A 13,224-nucleotide genomic window follows, 5' to 3' on the forward strand; every position below is an offset into this window, starting at 1 on the left:
GTTCCAGGAAGGTTCTGGCTGAAAGAGATTGTCCTGGCTAATGGTACTCGTGTGGGATGGGGTATTATATAGCATGTTGGCTGAAAAATGGTATGAGCCTTGAATGTTGAAACCCGTCATTTCCTCTTTGAGATATGTCTGCAGGAATCCTGGGGCATGGGAGACTTTCAAGGAATACAAAGTATGCTAGCCAGAGAGTCAGGACACCAGAATCTAGGCTCTACTCGGCCCCGGATCACTCCATTCAGGATCTGTGAGGTCCTGGGCAAGCAGCTTTGTGAGTCCCCTGATATAGTTCACACGGACTTATAGGTAGGAAAGTAACAAAAGATGGTGTAGCACTTGCATGGGAAAGGAGGGTAAACTCTTCCTTGTCTAAACTGTTGGCTTGACATGTTGGCCGTCCTGGGCCACCCGTGCCAGGCTGGGGGGATTCAGGAGTAGGAACACTGAGGGAGGTAGCGTGGGGCAGTGGAAAGAGCATGGTGTGGGCATCAGGAGGTGAGTCCTGGACTGGCTCATCCCCCCTGCTATGGGGACTTGAGCATTTCAAACACCTTCCTTGGCTTTTAGGGGAGCACCGTCAACCACTGAGTGAGTTAGCTGGTTTTATGGTACCTGGGGATTACGTCCAGCTTGGGCATTTTGTGATTCTGTGATTTCTTTCTGAGAAAGTTCCAGCCTCAACCCTGTTTCCATGTAGAGCTTTCATGGCCTTTAATGAATGGATGCCTAGAATCTCATCCTGAACGACCGTTTGTGGGATTGAGGGGACTCTCCCTTGCTGTTTAGATCACACCTGTGCAGCGTGGTTGGGAAGGCACATGTTACCGTGTATTGTCGAGTGGAAACTCTTTAGAAGCAGAGGAAGAGGAAGGCAACACTCACACTTCTTTCAGGTCATCATATGGAGATAGAGACAGGCCAGTGACTCATGGACTTGGGGCACTGGAGGATGATTATGTAGTGGCGCAGGGATTCTTTTTGTGACATAAACGGTAGCAACAGGGTACTCAAAGATTAGGTCGCTGGAACTCAGGGAACGTTTCAGGTGAAGGACCCAGGTCTACTATTTTGTTGAAAATACATTTGGGTCTATTCTTGGCTCAGCAAGAGAGACTCACGAGATACTTCAATCAGTGTCCCCGGCTGACAAGAGTCAGGAGATTTATTTTCACGTGAACGTCTATTACCTTTCAGACATCGTGTTTAGCGTTTGGCTCTTGCACTCTGTCCTGGTGGACATCTATGTCTTACAAATATTGCCATTTTTCAGGAGCAAACAAGCCCTTCCTGATACACGAGCTGGTCATAAAAGTAGTTGCTTAGGGCTTGCGGGTTGTGTGATTAGATCAATACAATGAAAACTCTCCTTTCATTCTGCTCTTCATTGCCATTCTGATTTCTTTCTCCATATGGTTGGATTTTATTCAAGTCTCAGGGTTGTTTTGGGAAGGAAATGTCTGGAGCTCTTCAACCAGCTTTCTTTTGGGAGGGTGATGAGAAAGAGGGGTGGGGAAGTGAGGAGGGGTCATTCTATCACAGCTAGATCCTGCCTTCTGAAGATGTTGACGTAGACCTTGGACTTAATTGGACCTTCAGGAACGCTGGGTGGCTCAGTTGGTTGGGCATTCAACTCTTAGTCTCAGCTCGGGTCTTGAACTCAGGACCCCTGCATTGGGCTCCATGCTGGGCATGGAACCTACTTAAAAAAAAAAAGGAATTAATTGGACCTTCAAAGCAGAACCAATACATCTTGTTCTCTACCCCTCGTTTCCATGAAACCAGCTCAGTAGTACTAACCACAAACTCTAAGATTTAAGGTCTGGTGTTGAATTTGTAGACATTCCATCTTGAAGACGCTATTCTAGGTTGAAAGAGCTCAGTTCAATGAAGAGCACAACTTCCAAAGCCTTTCTAGGTTCTCATGACAGCCACCCAACCTGGTTGCGCAATGTGGGAGGAGTTTGTATTCACGGACGGAGCCTCCTCTATGGCGGGACGGCAGGTCACGCTATTCGTTGGCCAAGGCTGTAGGTTCTTCCGATCAGTGCTCCAGCTAAACCATAGCGTGGGAGGCTTCGTAATGTGGTTCATCTACCTGCAGTTTGTGCTTCTGAAGGTGGTCGGCCGTGGGGGAGTCCCTGGGATTTATTAAATATTGTCTCCGCGCAGAACTCAGTTGCTGATTCAGGGGAGTGGAGGTTGTGCGCTGTGATGGTTACTTTTTTATATCAATTTGACTGGGCTAAGTGATGCTCAGATTAGCTGGAAAGCGTTAGTTCTGGGCATATTTCTGCGGATGTTTTTGGAAAAGGTTCCTCTTTGAATCAGTAGGCTGAGTAGAGGAGGTTGCCCCCACCAGTGAGACTGGGCATCACTTAATCCCTTGAGCACGTGAACAGAACCAGAAGGTAGAGGAGGGAGAGTTTGCTCTCTGCTTGAGCTGGGGCCTCCAACTTCTCCCACCGTCCAACATCAGTGCTGCTGGTTTTCGGGCCTTCCGACTTATTCTGGGACCTACACCACTGGTTCTCCTGGTTCGTAGGGACTTCAAGTTTGGACCAGAACTAGATCATCCGCTTTCCTGGTCCTCCGGATTGCAGGTGGCAGATGGTGAGGCTTCCTCGCCTCCATAAGCGTGCGAGCCAAACTTCACAATCAGTCTCTTTCTGTGTCTCTCTCTCTATGCTGCTGGTTTGTTCCTCTGGAAAACACGGACTGGTGCACACGCTGAAGCAGCTTTAAATTATGACTCCATTACTACTTCCAACGAACCACCAGCCTTTCTTTTCTGAGCCCTGACGACGTGTCAGGCGCTGGGGACACCTTTGCGTCCAAGCTGCGGCCCCCTTGCCTCAAGGCCTCTCTGTCTCCAGTGGAGGAGATTCGTGAGCAACCCCTGACATGGGATAACATGGGGGCCAAGAAGGGATCAAGCCAGATCCCCAGGAGGAAGTCGGAGCCGAGTCCCCCCACCCCCCGCCCCGGGGAACCTGAGTATCTTCGAGGGAAAGACGCAGGCGATCCGAGCTGGGGGGTGATGCACAGCCGTGAGAAGGACACGCGTGCAGAGTGTGGGATGGTTCAAGTACAGGTGTGCATGTAGCTCGACGTCAGGAGGAGCGGGTGAGTGGGGAGAGAGGAAGCTGAGACCCGGTTAGGAGGGCCCCGCCGGTGGAGCTTGGAGGACTTCGTTCTTTCTCCCGTCCTGATAACGTGGGGAAGCATCCAGAGCTTTAAGCTTGCCAGCGGCCTCCACTCAGTAACTCAGTGACTACTACCAGGTACCCACCAGGTCCCGGTGTGGTTTCGGGTGCCGAGGCCGCGGCGCTAAACCAGGCTGCTGGGTCTGATGTGAACCGTCAAAGAAGCGGAGCGGCAGCAGCGGCCGGCATGGGCTGGGTTTGGGGCCCGGTGAGAAATGGGAATTCCGGATCCTACTTTTTTGACCTGCACCGAGCCTGCCTGGGCCGCTTCCCTCATTGTCTTCAGCTGTCCCCGGGGCAGGACAGTAGCTTATCTGAAGTAGTTAAAAAAAAAAAAAATCAAAACCCTGGGATCTGGGTAAATCCAAACGAGAAGCCTGATGAATCGGCCGGCTGGGTCACTTCTAGAAATAAAAGTCAGTTTTTATAGATTAAGTTACTAAAAGCCAGAAACACGTGAAAGCGAAAGGAAGCTGTGCCAAGAGTTTGGGGAGTGACTCGGGGAGATGCCCAGGAGGGAGCAAGCAGGTGAAGGTGGGGCGCGTGTTAGGCGGCCGCCAAGACGTGGGCAGTGGAGCCCGATGGGCTGGGGCGCCTGAGGGACCTGCCTCTTCACCTCCTCCACGACGGGGCTCGGGTGCTAGGATGTTCCCCCACCAGCTCACCTGCCAGCGCTCAGGGCCCCTTCCAAGGGCATCAGCTTTCACTTTGGCCTGTTTTAGGCTGGCCATTCTCCTGAGGCCAGGGTCCCGGGTGTTCATGGGAAGCAGCCACACGGGTGTCGGGGTGGACGCTGAGGGACGCGGGTGGGACAGTGCTGGTATCTGCTACAGGAGTTAATGATCCCTGAGTGCTTTTCGTTCATTCGTGGGCACCAGGCTCAATAATACGGCAACACAACAATTCGAAGGATTAGGTTAGGTCAGTGGTCCCCAACTGGGGGCAACTTAGCAGCCCCGGGGTGTTAGCCAGTGTCTGCGATTGGTTTTGGTTGTCACAGCTGGACTCTAGTGGGTGGGCCTGGGATGCTGCTGGGCACCCCGTAATGCCCCGGCCCCACGAGGCTGCTCAGTCCCAAATGTCACAGTGCGGACACTGAGAGACTCTGCCTTAAGTTAATGCTATTTTGGAAATAAGAGCTCCGCGTTTCAGAGAAGTTGAATCACTTTTGGGGGGATTTATAAACCCAGTGCATGGCCCAGACAGAGTCTGAATCGAGGTTTATCTGCTTTCAAAGCCCAGGCTTTTTGATTTATGTTGGTCTGCCTTCCCGAGGGAGAGAGAGAGCCCAAATCCCCAAGGCTCGCTGGAGAAAACGCTGCATCAGGCCTGGCCATGCCTTCTGGCCCAGGACTTCAAAGCAGCTGGCTGGAGCTGGGAGGAGAAGGGGATGAACACCTTTCCCATCATTCCCTGGCTCCGCTCTCGCGGGCAAGTTGGGGCAGGCGCAGTGGGCACGGATCCTGGATCTGCACACCAGGCCTGGCGAGGTGCCCGGGGTTGGAAGCCCGGACTCCTTCCCAACGCACAAGGACGCCCTTCTCTGCCAGAGCTGGCTGGTGGTTCTTTCTGGAATGGCAACTCCCTCGACCCCATCCCCCAGGCTTGGGACAGTCTTCTGGCGAGCGTATGTGCTGCGGAGTTACAGGTGGTGCAGACACGGTCTGGAAGGGATCCCAGCTGGGCCTCCTCCCAGGAGCCTCCTGACCGCTCACCCGATCGCTGGCTGCTCACAGATCCCCGGAGTCCTCGCTGCTCCACGAACCCAGCTTCCAGGGCGGCGGGAGCTTCTGAGAAGCTGGGATCATCTTGGAAGCTGCCGCTGCTTTGTCCTTTTGCCTCCTTAGGTTGGAAATACTTTTGCAATACCACTGATTTCTCCATTTTTTTTCTTATGATGGGGCGTGGATACAATAATTAAAGGAGGAGTGCAAAATACGAGGGAAAGAGGGACAGGCTCAAAATCGGGGGCTGGACCCAGATACCTTTGGGTCTGCCCCTTGAGTCATTCTTTGTGGGGAGCTGGATGTGCATTGTTTTTCTCTGGGCGCGGGGCATAGGCTCTCTTTGAGGACGTTGGGCTCTGTGGCACCAAGTCTTCTGGTCTCCAGACCCGACCACCTGCCTGGGGGAGTTCCCATCTATCGCATATGCCGATTCCGGGCTGTTTAATCCAACATCTATTTGATGTTGGTTGGAGTTCACATGTGGACCAAGTACAGAAAAACTAAGTGATTCCAGCAGCTTAAGTCCAAAGGGAACCCTTAGCCTTTGCAAACGCACCGCATCTCAGTAATGTGTTTCCGGCGGCGCGAAGTACTAACCAGTCTACTTGTTTCTTCGGAATTCACTTTTTTTCATTTATTCCGCACGCAGTACTTCACTATGGTTAAGGCTTTTAGTAGGTGCTGTCGGGACACGAAGGTACGGATGGAAGTCCTTGCCCTCGAGAAGCTTAAAATCCGATGGGGAAGGAGAGACAAAGCACGACCTCACCTTGCAGGATACACATGTTACCCCGGGGAGTATGAACAAGCACCGTGGTTTTTTTTTTTTTTTTCCTGTTCTAGGCTATGAAATACTTCTTGGCACAGTGAGTGGCAGGGAATGTGGGCTACTTTTTTATTTTTTTTAAAGAAAATTGGTCCTGGAGAGGAAGAGAAAAATGGTCTTTTCGTCTGAGGGATTAGTAAGGATTGGGGAAAATAGAGCAAACAAGTAGGCTTGAGTCCCAAGTCATTTCTTTCCTTAAACACTTCGCGTCCTATTCTCCCCTGATCGTCTCCGATAACTCGGCCTACGCCGTACTGGCCATCAGGCTGCTCCAGGTACGGCCCGCGAACCCTGCTGGCCTACAGGCTGTAACTCTTCCGCGCCGAGATGGGGACAGAAAATGACGGTTTGAGTGTTTAGAGACCGTTCCAGCAGTTTGACGGTCCTTCCAAATCTGTGGACTCTGATCGTCATAAAAAAAGAATCGAGGGTGTATCTTGTATATGTCTTTTATTTATTTTTTTTTTTTTTTTATTTTTTTTTTTTTATTTATTTATGATAGGCACACAGTGAGAGAGAGAGAGGCAGAGACACAGGCAGAGGGAGAAGCAGGCTCCATACACCGGGAGCCTGACGTGGGATTTGATCCCGGGTCTCCAGGATCGCGCCCTGGGCCAAAGGCAGGCGCTAAACCGCTGCGCCACACAGGGATCCCTGTATATGTCTTTTAAATTCCGTTCTGCGAGGAGTTTATTTTTATTACGCCCTCCAAAAATTCCAGTCTGTGACGTATTGGAAACCGAATAATAGAAAAGCTGTTCCTTATCCTCGATGGCTTGGAAAGCTGCTGGATCAGTGACCACGTACATCTGTCCTCCCACCAGACCACAAGCTTCTCCAGGGCAGGACGTCTGTGCTTTGACCCCACGCCTATGCATAGGTGCTCCTTCACTCCTTGTGGAGTTCAGTGAAAACATAAATGGGATTTGAGTCAATCCACAGTGAATTATTTTCAACTGTTAGAAAGCCTATTTGGATTTCTCAGCTTGAATTAGCTGCTGGATTCATACTTTCATTCTCTTTAAAAGCAGTGCTTGGTTTTTCAGTCCTAGAGATACTTTTAAGCCTCAAGACTGTAGTTCTGAATGTTAAGGTTCTGTTCTCTCGTGAATGTGCGCTTACTCACTTTACGTCCTCCATGAGCCTAAAGATTGGATCTTTGCCCTTCATCCTCCAAATATCTTATATTGGACCTTTTTCAGTTTTATATTCTTCTTGAAGTGCAGAAACAGGGGTCTTACGTTATCGTTCTTGTAATGACCATTGTTTTACTGAGATCTCAGTCATCCATTTGCTCTACCGATACACCCCAAGCATTTATTTTTATTTTTTATTTTTTTTTAAAGAGTAAATCTCATAATGGTGTTTTATTGTTTTATTTATTGCCCCCCCCAAACATTTATTATTGTGATGTGCTTGACACTGTGGTCGGCATCAGGGATGCAAGGAGTGGGAAACCACGTCCCGACTCTCGAGGATTCACAGTCTGGTAGGAGAGATGGGACGTTTGTACAAATACAGACACGCACTAAGGAATTACAGGTACCAGGATGAGAAACAGAAGAGGCACACGGTCTTTATGAGAAACAGAAGCCAGACCGGCAGTGTTCTGCTCTGTGTTGGAAGCCAGAAGAGGCTTCATGGAAGAGGGGTTTCCTGTGTTGGGCTGGAAATGTGAGGAGATATTTGTCGAGGAAGACAGCATTGCTGGCAGGGAGCACTCGGGGAAGCTGTACGGTAATGAGGTTGACCACAGACCCTATAGCCTGGTTCCATCCTGACGATGCCACTCCAGGCCGTGTGACGCAGGCACATTGGTTAGCTGACCTGGGCCCCAGGTTTCCTATAAGTAGCGTGGGAGTAATAATCGCCACAGCTTCATAGAGTTTTATGAGTTTTAAAAGAACACTTTTACATATAAAGTGCTCATAACAACAGGCGTTTAGAGAACTCTATACATTCTGAAACGAAGGCTTAGGGAAAGAAACCCAAACGAACCAGGAGAGTTTCACCGAGGGTCCTACCATAGGGAGCTGTTTATGGCAAAGGGTTTCCACGGTGTCCTGTGGGTCAGGTGGAGCGACTGAAGATGCTTCATGAGTCGTGGCTCCTGTATCAGACTTGTGTGTTGGAGTCCGGTCGGTCTGGCTTGGAATAGCGAGCAGAGGGGTGCGGTATCAGAGTTAACAGATTGCTCTGGGACCAAGCGCTCTTCCCGAGAAGACAGATGGAATTCTGGAGAGGGGGAGCAGAGGATGAGGTCCCTGAGATCAAACCTGAAGGGCTGAGTGGTGAATGAGAGGCTGAGAGAGGGCTGAGACTAGTGTGGGGTGACCCTGCCATCAGCGGGCATGGGGCTGGCGGGGAGGTGGAGGCTGGGAGCTTTCACGGAGAGAGGGCCTGTAGGAGAAGGGGCCAGCGTTGGTGGGGAGACGATGAGGTACAATCTGAGCCTCTGGAGTTCTATATGTCTGTGTGACATCATGTGACATGCCAGGCAATTAGCTGGATCTATGGGTATGGAGTCCAGGCTCCCATTGATGTGAGCTGGCTTTGTAGCTCTGAAAACCATCTTGCTTCTAGAAGGCAGTGGAATCCATGCAAGTGGATGAATGATGGGGAAAGTCTTTTTGTTGAAAGGGCGACGTTGGGCTGATGTCATCAGAAAATAATTGACAATATTCCTGTGAGTCTGGGGAAGGAGTCTTAGTGGCGGGATTATTTGTATAATCAGGATCAATAACGTTAAGCCAAGGCCTCAAGAAAAGAAAACAGTGTAGAGTGGGCAGGAGGTAAACAGAGGCAGGAAAAATAGGAATTGGGGTCCTGGTGAAAACAGAGAAAATAGGAAGTAAAATCAGGAACTCAGATATTCAAAGAGTCTATGAAGCTATTCCAGAAACCCTGGAGATCGAGAGCACACGGGTGGGGAAGCTCCTTCATTTAGATAAAAAGTTTTGATCGATCAGACTTGCAGGTGAGTTCTTTTTGTCTTTATAGATTTCACATAAGATTTTGAATTCCCAGCTTTTCTTGAAAATTGGGAAACCTGGCAACACTGGGTCTGCACTGGCTCACGGCGTTGGTTGGCTGGAGCTGGGGAGCATCTCCTCTTTGGAAGAGCCGCTGGCTCTGTCCTGTGTGTCCCTGTTCGCATCGTGCCCTCCTGTGTCACCTTGTGCACTTTGCTCACTCACATCCCTGCCTGGCCGCTGGAGGTATTTACATTTGCAGTCCTTAGAGAGAGAAGGCACGCACTATCGGGGGGCGGGGGGATGCTGCGCTCCGGGCTGAGTCCCATCCCGAGAGGGGTCTTGTGTCCAACTGCTTTTCCCACTTCTCTCGAGACCAATATTCTTTTGTGAATCAGAACTAATGGTTGACACTCCATCACTCTATGGCTAGAGCCCCCCCGCCCCGTGTCTCTTTGAGTAGGATCCACGCCCAACATGGAGCCCAACGATGAGCTTGAACTCACGCCCTTGAAATCAAAACCTGAGCTGAGATCAAGAGTTTGATGCTTAACCAACTGAGCCCCCAGGACGCCCCTAGAGCTTGTGTGTTTCTTGGTATAATTTACATCTCACATGATGAACCCCACTTCAATACGGTTCTGCTACCATCATCACGGCCGGCCTCATCACTGCATCCACCACTAACACTATGTTACAACCACCGCCAGCAGCACCATCACCAGTATCGTGATTCCCCCACCCCCACCCCATCACCCTATTACCAATGCCACCCTCGGCTAACACTCAGTGGTCCCTTACTATTTCCGGCACAGAGCTAGGCTTCACATGCATTCTCTCTACAGCCCATGAGGCAGGCACTCCTAGGGTTCCCATTTTACGATCGAGGAAATGGAAGCATGGACTGGCTACGTGATTGGCCCCGTTTCATGCCTCTAAGAAGTGGCAGGATTCAAACTCAGGTTCACTTGACCTAAACGACAAAGCTTTTAACGAGGTCGCCCACAAGTCTTCCAGACGTTTAGCGCCACCATCCGATAGGTATTTCGCTGCCTGGAAACTCTTGGTGTTATCTGCTTTTTAGGTCTTCTACTAAAATGTTTTTTTTTTTTTCTACTAAAATGTTAAACAAGGTGATTCAAAGAATGAATCTGTGGGGAATCCCGAAAGAAGGAATTTTTGACGGAGAGAAGGGCAAGATTGTGCCCCAGCCTGTTGTTTCCTACCTACAAACCTGTCCCCAAACCTGATAGCATGGGACCCACTTTGAGCACAGGTACAGACTGTCATGGAGGATTTTGGGGAGTCTCAGAACATCCTGTGTCACCACCCACGCCTCATTCACAGACTTACATCAACTCACGTATTAAGGCGAACCTCTGATAGGATTGAGGCTCGTGTCTGTCAGTGCTGAACCGTGCCAACCATTTAACGTGCATTATTTTATTCGGTTTTCTCAACCATTTATCAGGTGAGAATATCGAGGCTCAGACCAGTGAAACAAGAGGCCACAGCCAGCAAGTAGAGAAGCAGGGGTCTGGTCTCGGCTCCGGGGCCTACAGAACCTGCACTGTTGATGCCGTTACCGGGAGATAAGAGCAAAACGTAGGAGAGTGGGAATTTAGGTAAAATGTCAGCTTCCCAAATGGCTCTGTCTTCCTGAAGTGCTCATTGTATTTGGGCCTGGCGTTCGGAAGCCTGGAGAGACAGGCAGAGGCACAGAGAACACCCGGAAACATTCCCGGGGCCTGACTCCCGGAGCTGCCGGGCGGGGGTGCGGGCCCTCTCCCCGTGGTTTCGTAACGCACTTGCCCTCTCCGGGCCCACGCTCCCCGCCGCTCCAGACAATCAGCGTGTCTGTTTGCCTTTCCCTAATGGGTAACGTTGTCCGCTGACTCTATCCTGACAATTATTATTTTGAAAGAAACTCCTGAAAGTCTAATCACTGGGGATGCTTTGTCGTTGAACAGAATTTCTCAGGGACTTCCAAAGCAAAATAAATCAGGCTCCCTTACCTCCCCTGGAACGTGTGTGTGTGTGTGGGGGGGGGGGTGTGTGCAAAGGAGCGTCAATTTTTGAAATGGATTTTTCAAATCCACGCGGGTGTCGTTAGACCTTGACTTCCGAGCCTCCGAAGCTGGGACACCTTGGCGTAGTCATTCTGAAAGCGGATGCAGAAGTCAGGTCTGGGCAGAGAGCTGCAGGGGAGGGACGCGGCGGGCGTGTTGTGAATCAGGCACAGCAGCTTTTAGTTTTGTGAACTCGGATTGATTTTCTAATACCGCTAAGCCTCAGTTTCTTTATTTGGAAAATGGGGATCCTGATCCAGCTGTCGCGGGGCTCCCGAGGCGTCCAGTAGGCTACTACTTGCAGAGCGCGGAGCCCAGGGGCTGCCGCAGTGACAGCGCAGGGACAATGGCTGGTCTGTTATTTTTCTCAATCGCTGTCTTGATCTACCTGATAATCTCACCTACCCAGACCAGCTGGTGAGCCCCGGGCTGCCCACTGCTCTTTATTTAGCACAATTGTTCCGATGGAAGGTTAGAAGGCACCCGGTTGCTGACTGGGGATTTTCTCCTGCTCCGTGCCCTGACCACGATGAGCACCTGCTGGCCGAAAGCCGGGCCTCGCCCACTGGGTGGCCCTGAGTCTGGCTCCCCGCGGCAGTGTCTGGGGGCTGGTGTCACCCTTCCCCGGGCAGAAACGGTGGTGCTGGTTGTGCAAAGTCCGGAATTCCGCAAATTGGCCAGAGCGCTGTCCCTCTCATCACTCACGTCCTCAGGCCCTTCTGAGAAAAAAAAAAAAAAAAAAAGAAAGAAAGAAAAGAAAAACTAGAAAGGAAAGGAAACAGATCCTCCACTTCTCCCTTTTCCCAGCCTGCCTCTTTAATAGGGACATTTCATTCGGAGTGGCCCGGCTTACCCAGAGGTTGTGCTGGGCTTTGAAGACTGATCAGTTGTTTGCAGTAGCACTTGTCCTAGTTATTTGATACATTTTGCTGTAGGTCAAAGTGACTAGACATTCTGGTTTTGCAGGGACTGTCCCCAGTGACATGGCTCAAAGTGGTTCTTTTAGCCACCGTCCGACGTAATGTGGCCCTTGGTAATTGCCCCAGCCCCACACAGACTGGGGACGCAAAGTGATTGCTCTTGCAAAATACTAATTGGAAGGATTAAATATCACCCTCCCCCTCCCCCACTTTCTTTAAATGGGGGTTGGAATTAAAATGGAGAAGGTCCAGGGGTGGCCGGTAATTGCAATCTGAATTAACTGGGGATTCTAAAAATAGAGCCCAAACTGTGATGTAATTTCTGTAGGAGGAGGCCGCCCGGAGTCGGTCAGGCTCCTTTGGAGAGGCAGCAGAGTGGCTTCCCCGGAGCAAGCGGAACACAAAGCATCAAGCCACCTCGGCCGGGAGCGTGCAGGTGGGCGGTCCGAAGGACATTCACCCAGGAACGCACGCCCCGGCACACCCGGGGCCGAGGAGGTGGCTCGTGGAGCACGGCCTCAGCCTGGACACGCCCGGCAAGCTTTCGAGTGAACACGGCCACCGGATCTGTTAAAAAGTTTCAATTTGACTTCCAGAATTTTCAGCGTGTGGTTGGCCAGTGGGATGCTAGCATCGTAGCATGACAAGGCGAGCCGGCGCTCGTCGAGTCCGGCTCCCTGGCGAGGGTATTTCCAGGTCGGGCTGTAGCCGCATCCCTGTCCGCCTTCACTGTAGAGAAATCTAGAAAGATGACACCAGGAGCTCTGTCCGTCTGCAGAGTTGAAGTCGTTCTTGAAGAGCCCGTTCATGTCATTAGAATAAGGTGACCTGCGGCAGGGAAGGTGCTCGGTGTTGTCACCCGGTCGTCCACCGCCTTGAGAAGCAGCAGATTAACGGGTTTGCTTATGGGCCAAATGGGCACCTGCTGTTTCAGAAAATGCTGAGTTACGTACAGGGTGTGTGTGTGAGTGTGAGGGAGTGTGTTGGAGGCACCTCGCTCAGCCCAGGTGTCCACAGTCATCAGAAGCTCATGAAATGTTGACTTAATGGTACCTTCGGGGGCGCCTGGGGGCGCAGTCAGCTACGCGTCCACCTCTTGGTGGACACAATCTCAGGGTTGGGAGATGGAGCCCCATGCCAGGCCCTGCACGGGGCTCTGTGCTGAGCATGGACCCCGCCTGAGAGTCTCTCGCTCCCCATGCTCCTCCCCCCTCCTCTCCCCCGCCTCCCTCCACCCTCCCTCCTGCTTCCTGTTGTGTGCACGTGCCCCGTGCTCTCTCTCTCTCTCTAAAAAATAAAAAAAAATTGGTAACCTCTGTATAACTTCTGATATACTTTCTTGGGCTGAACTTTTGGATCTCATGTCATAGGGGAAATGAGTCACAGCCTAATAATAACAATGATGAAAATTATTAGGGCAGCTAATTTTACGGAGTGCGTATCAAGTGCCGGGAATGGTTCTAAGCATAGACAGACAGACAGACACACAGATTCATGTGTA

The sequence above is a fragment of the Canis lupus genome, chromosome 26 (assembly GCF_003254725.2).
Source record: "Canis lupus dingo isolate Sandy chromosome 26, ASM325472v2, whole genome shotgun sequence".
In the NCBI taxonomy this organism is placed as follows: Eukaryota; Metazoa; Chordata; class Mammalia; order Carnivora; family Canidae; genus Canis; species Canis lupus.